Genomic DNA, 6,101 nt, shown 5'->3' with positions numbered 1-6,101 from the left:
ATATGCATCAAAGAAAGAGATGAATGGAAGACTGTATTTCAACTAGGTATGAAAATTTTGAATACAACGTCATGTCTTTTGGACTTATAAATATACCAACAACTTTTCAACATCTAATAAATGTTGTTTTTTGAGAGTTTTTAGATAATTTTGTGGTTTGTTATCTAGACGACATCTTGATCTATTCTAAGAATTTAGAAGAACATGAACTTCATGTTTGTCATGTGTTACAAAAATTAAGAGATACGAGACTCTATGCCAAGATAGAAAAGTATGTATTCTATACTACTCAAGTCGATTTCTTAGGTTACATCATTTCAAATGATGGACTTATAATGGATCCTAAGAAAGTTCAAACTATTATATATTGGAAGATCCCAAAAACGGTAAGAGATGTCCAATGCTTTTTAGGATTTGCCAACTACTATTGAATCTTTATGAAAGACTTCTCTCGAGTTACAGCTCCATTTACTTGTTTGACTTGTAAAGACAAACTCCAATGGAATCAAGAAGCGGAAGTTGCTTTTGAATCTTTGAAGATAACGTTTGTTTCTACACCAATCTTGTATCGTGTTGATTTTTCCAAAGCGTTCTTTATGGAAATAATGCATAAGAATTTGCTCTGAGTGCGGTTTTGTAATAATTGGGAACAGATAAAAAACTTCATCCAGTAGCCTTTCATTCAAGAAAGTTCTCAATAGCAGAAATCAATTATGAGATCCATGATAAAGAACTTCTTACAATTGTGGATTCTTTTCAAGAATTACATCATTATCTAGAAGGCGCTTTTAATCTAGTCACCGTGTATATGGATCACAAGAACTTCGAATATTTCATGTCAACACGCGTATAAAATCATCTTCAAGCTCATTGGAGCATGTCTTTATCAAGATTCAAGTTCATCATCACTTATCAACTAAGAAAATAATAAGGTTTTTTCGATGCTTTGTCTAAACATTCTTATCTTGCACCAAAAGAAGGAGATGTAGCTTTTGAGCAATAAAGAATGGTTCTCTTGAAGCTAGAGGAATTTCATCTTCGAGCAATAAAATCAACATTGACTGTTGATTTAACTTTTCTCAAGCAAGTCCAGTTAAGTATGACTTCAGACCCTCTTGTTTATGATATTAAGTATAATTCTTCTAAATCTCATGATCCTTCTAAATTCGAGTTCAAGAGCAACCTACTCTATTTCGAAGGATGCCTATATGTTCCAAAAAGAAAGCTTGTTTATGTATTCTGTAAGCTCGTCACGACTTTCCAGTAGCAGGGACATTTTGGATATAATAAGACTTTGGAGCTGATATCTAGGGATTTTTGGTGGCCTCAAATGTGGAAGGCAGTCAAAGATTTTGTACAATCATATGATGTTTGCTCAAGATCAAAAATTCTTCGTCATCGACCTTTTGGACTTCTTCAACCACTATCCATTCCAGAACAACCATGGTCTTCTATTTCTATGGATTTCATCACGGATCTTCCAATCTCAGATTCTTATGACTCTATATTCATGATAGTAGATCATTTTATCAAGATGGCACATTTTGTACCATGTACAAAATCTATCACAGGTGAGGAAATAGTTAAATGTTAGGGACATAATCCTTAGAACCTTCTAGAGACAAGTTTCTAGAACCTTCTAGAAGCAAGTCTTTGGAACCTTCTAGAAGCTTCTTAGTTGGTAGAAGATATTAGAGACATAGTTCTTAGAACCTTTTAGAGATAAGTTTCTAGAACCTTCTAGAAGCAAGTCTCTGGAACCTTCTAGAAGCTTCCTAATTGATAGAAGTTACTTGAGAAGCTTCCTAAATAGAAGTATATATTGGAATCGAGGCTGAAGAGTTCTTCAGTCTCGACAATACATCTCTTGGAGCTCTAGCTCACCTCTCTGGTGTTGTTCCCATCTGATTAATCTAGTTCTTGTCAGTTCTTCCTGAACTTCTTATTAGATCTCGAGTCTGTATTTCTATGTCCGTGATAGTTTGTCGAGACTGCACTCACCTCAGATATCAGAGATAGTTTCTTCTTTGTTAGAGTGTGGATTATCCCTCTGCTAGGAAGTGTACTAGTATTTTAGAGGTTGCGGATTACCCTCTTCTAAATTGATATTGCTTTTGTTACAATATTGGAGTCTTATTCTTCTTAGAGAGAGTGGATTACCCCTTTTCTTGAAGCTCTTAAGGCATTTTAGAGGTTGCGGAGTACCCTCCTCTAAACCAATATTGTCTTCTTGTAGAGTCATTTCTGTCCTTCTCTTAGAATGGCCGGGGACCAAGACATTAGTATGACGGAAAGTTCGGAGTCCAAGTTGGATGCTATCATGAATGCCCTCGCTACGTTATTGCAAAGAATTGTAGAGATTGAAGGAGTCGTGGCAAGGCTTCATAATGATGGAGCATCTGAGATGGCACAATCTAGGTTGCACCACCCTCAAACTTCTGCACTTAGAGAAGCAACTTTGCCTCAGGTTCGACAAGCACCACTGGTTCTACAACATAAGAAGCCCCGAGTTAGCCTTCTGGATAAGTTCGATGGTACTCATTCCAAGTTTCGAGGATTCGTTAACCAAATCAGGTTGATAACAGTTTTATAGCTCGAATGCTATCCAACGGAGGAGTCATGTGTTGGGCTTGTTGGAACCTTACTTATAGGACAAGCTCTATCATGGTTTGCTCCTTTGTTTGAGAAACGATCGTCCATACTAAACAACTTTGAAACCTTTTTGGAGGCATTTGCAGAAGCATTTGGTGAATACGACAAGGTTCGATGGGCTACAACAAAGATATGGTCACTACGACAAGAGATGCGCTCTACATCAGTCTATGCATCGGACTTCAGGTAATTAGCATGCGACATCAATTGGGATGAAGAAGCGTTGATGAGTCAATTCTATTGGGATTTAAGGGGCGATATGAAGGATTTGCTGTTAACTCTTCCTGATCCACAAACGCTCAACGAAGCTATTACCCAAGCTATGAAGTGCGATAACCACCTATTCCAACACCAATAAGACCAACGTTCAAGACAACATACGATTCGCCATACCCCAACTATGTTGACAAGCAGTGTGAATTCACATTCAAAGGTAGAAGACATGCAAATTGATGTGGTATATATCAAATCCCTTACTCTAGAAGAAAAAAAGCAGCGTATGGAGGAAGGTCTATGCTTGTATTGCGGTGAAGAAGGCCACAAAGTTGGAAACTACCCCAAGAAGCAAAATCGATGTATTGTCAAGACTAGGCGTGCGTTTATTCAAGAAAATGAGGATGCCCAGCCACAATAGGAACCGTGCAGCTGGATAGTGAAATATCGCAACAATAACCAGATTCCTTTCTTTCCACTCAACCTGCCCTTTGTTTTACAATCCCTTTACTTATTGGCCCTCTGAAAGTGAGAACCTTAGCATTATTAGATTCAGGAGCATCTGCTTGTTTCTTAGACAAAGAATTAGCGAAGCATCATAAGATCCCTTTAGTACAAAAATCCAAACCTGTTCACGTTGAGGTCATAGATGGGCGACCTTTATTGTCTGGTAGTTTCACCCATAAATCAGAACCTATAGAAGTGACGTTTAAGGGCCATAGTAGTCATATTATTTTCAATATCATTAGAACCCCATCAAATCTTGTTATTCTTGATTTTTCCTAGTTGAAAAAGCATAACCCATCCATAGATTGGAAGTTGCGGAAGATGACCTTTCCCACAAAACCATCCAAGAACAAGCCTAGTAGAAAACCCCAAATAGAGAAATCCTTATTTATTGGAGCAAGAGCGTTTATAAGATCGTCCAAGGAAGGCACATCGTTTCTCATTTATGCGGCTCCAACTACCGGGGAGAAGATTTTGACAACAAGTATACCGGAGCAATATAAGGATTTTAAAGACGTGTTTCAAAAGAAAAATGCCGACATGCTACCAGAACACAGACCATATGATTGCGCCATAGACTTACAGGATGGAGCACAATCGTCTTTTGACCCAATCTACAATCATTAGAGATGGAGTTGGCGGAGTTGCGGAAGTACATTGATGAAAATCTAGCCAAGAACTTCATCCGTCATTCAAAATCATCAGCTGGAGCACCCATCTTATTTGTGAAGAAGAAAGATGGCTCATTGCGGATGTGCGTGGACTATCGAGGCCTCAACAAGATAACAAAGAAGAATCGTTACTCGTTACCCTTGATTTTTGGTCTCTTAAAACAATTTGGACGTGCAAGGATTTTTATAAAAATTGATCTAAGGGGAGCTTACAACCTCGTACGAATCAAGGAAGGAGATGAGTGGAAGACAACGTTTCGTACAAGGTATGGCCATTTTGAGTATAATGTCATGCCCTTTGGTCTTACCAATGCTCCAGCGGTCTTTCAACATATGATGAATGACATTTTCTAAGAGTACCTTGACAATTTTGTTTTCATTTATTTGGATGATATTCTGATATTCTCCAAAAATGAAGAAGAGTATAAAAAGTACGTTCGTTTGGTCTTGAAGAAACTACGCGAGCGAGGACTATATCCCAAGTTGGAGAAGTGTTTATTTTACAAAATAGAGATGGAATTTTTGGGGTTCATTGTGACTACGGAAGGCTTGAAGATGGACCCCAAGAAGGTGGAAGCAATCGTGTCTTGGGAGGTTTCAAAGACGGTGAGAGACGTACAATGCTTTCTTGGCTTTGCCAACTTCTATCGGATCTTCATCAAGAATTACTATCAAGTTGCTGCTCTTCTCACTCGGTTGACATGCAAAGATAAGCTGGAATGAGGACCTCTAGCAGAGAAGGCGTTTCAAGACCTAAAAATCGCATTTACTATGGCTCCAATCTTGGTACATCTATACTTTACAAAGGCCTTTTATTTAGAAACTGATGCTTTGGATTTTGCTTTGGGAGCTGTACTTTCACAAATGAGAGAAGACAAGAAGCTCCATCCGGTTGCATTCTATTCTCGAAAGTTCTCTGCTGCTGAAATCAATTATGAGATCCACGATAAGGAACTTCTTGCTATAGTGGATTCTTTCCATGAATGGCATCATTTTCTTGAAGGAGCTGCACACCCAGTGACCGTATACACAGATCACAAAAATTTGGAGTATTTCATGTCGGCTCGAGTTCTAAATCGATGTCAAGCTTGGTGGAGTATGTTGCTATCTAGGTTCGATTTTGTTATCACTTATTGACCTGGAAAGCAGCAAGGACTATCTGATGTCTTATCGAGGAGATCGTATCTTGTACCAAAGGCTGGAGAAGTAACGTTTGATCAACAATGTGTGACGTTGAAGCCAGAGCAATTTCAGCTTTGCGCTACTATTGTGCCAATTGATGTTGACTTCTTCAATCAGATACGTGCCGCCACCATTAAAGATTCAGTAGCCATTGATATCAAGCAGTGTACCGATGATGAAAAATTCAAGGTGGAGGGAGATCTTTTATACTTTGAGGAGTAGTTATATATCCCAAAAGGACAAGCACGACTCTGAGTTCTTTAATCTCGCCACGATTTTCCAACTGCGGGACATTTTGGATTCAACAAGACCTTGGAGCTTATTTCTCGAGATTTTTGGTGGCCCCAAATGTGGAAGGATGTAAAAGATTTTGTCCTCTCCTGCGACATCTGTTCAAGATCCAAGAATCCTCGGCATCACCCTTATAGACTCCTACAGCCATTACCGATTCCACGTCGACCATGGCCTTCAGTTTCTATGGACTTCATCACGGACCTTCCATCATCGAACTCATTTGACAGCATCTTTGTCGTGGTAGATCGGCTTACAAAGATGGCGCACTTTGTTCTTTGCAAGAAGACATTATCTAGTGAAGTCACAGCAAGGCTCTTTCTTGATAATGTGTATCGATATCATGGACTACCAGATGATATCGTATCAGATCGAGGAACCCAGTTCGTATCAAAGTTTTAGAAATCTCTCTTTGAGATACTGAAGGTGGATATCAAGCTTTCTTTGGCTTTTTTTCTTCAAACTGACGGCCAAATGGAACGGATGAATCAAGTCTTGGAATAATACTTATAATGCAGCATCAACTATCAGCAAGACGATTGGACCACATATCTGCCGCTAGCCGAGTTTGCATATAACAACACC

This window comes from Physcomitrium patens, chromosome 1, assembly GCF_059467195.1.
Source record: "Physcomitrium patens ecotype Gransden chromosome 1, ASM5946719v1, whole genome shotgun sequence".
Taxonomy (NCBI): Eukaryota; Viridiplantae; Streptophyta; class Bryopsida; order Funariales; family Funariaceae; genus Physcomitrium; species Physcomitrium patens.
This window is presented reverse-complemented; position numbering follows the sequence as displayed.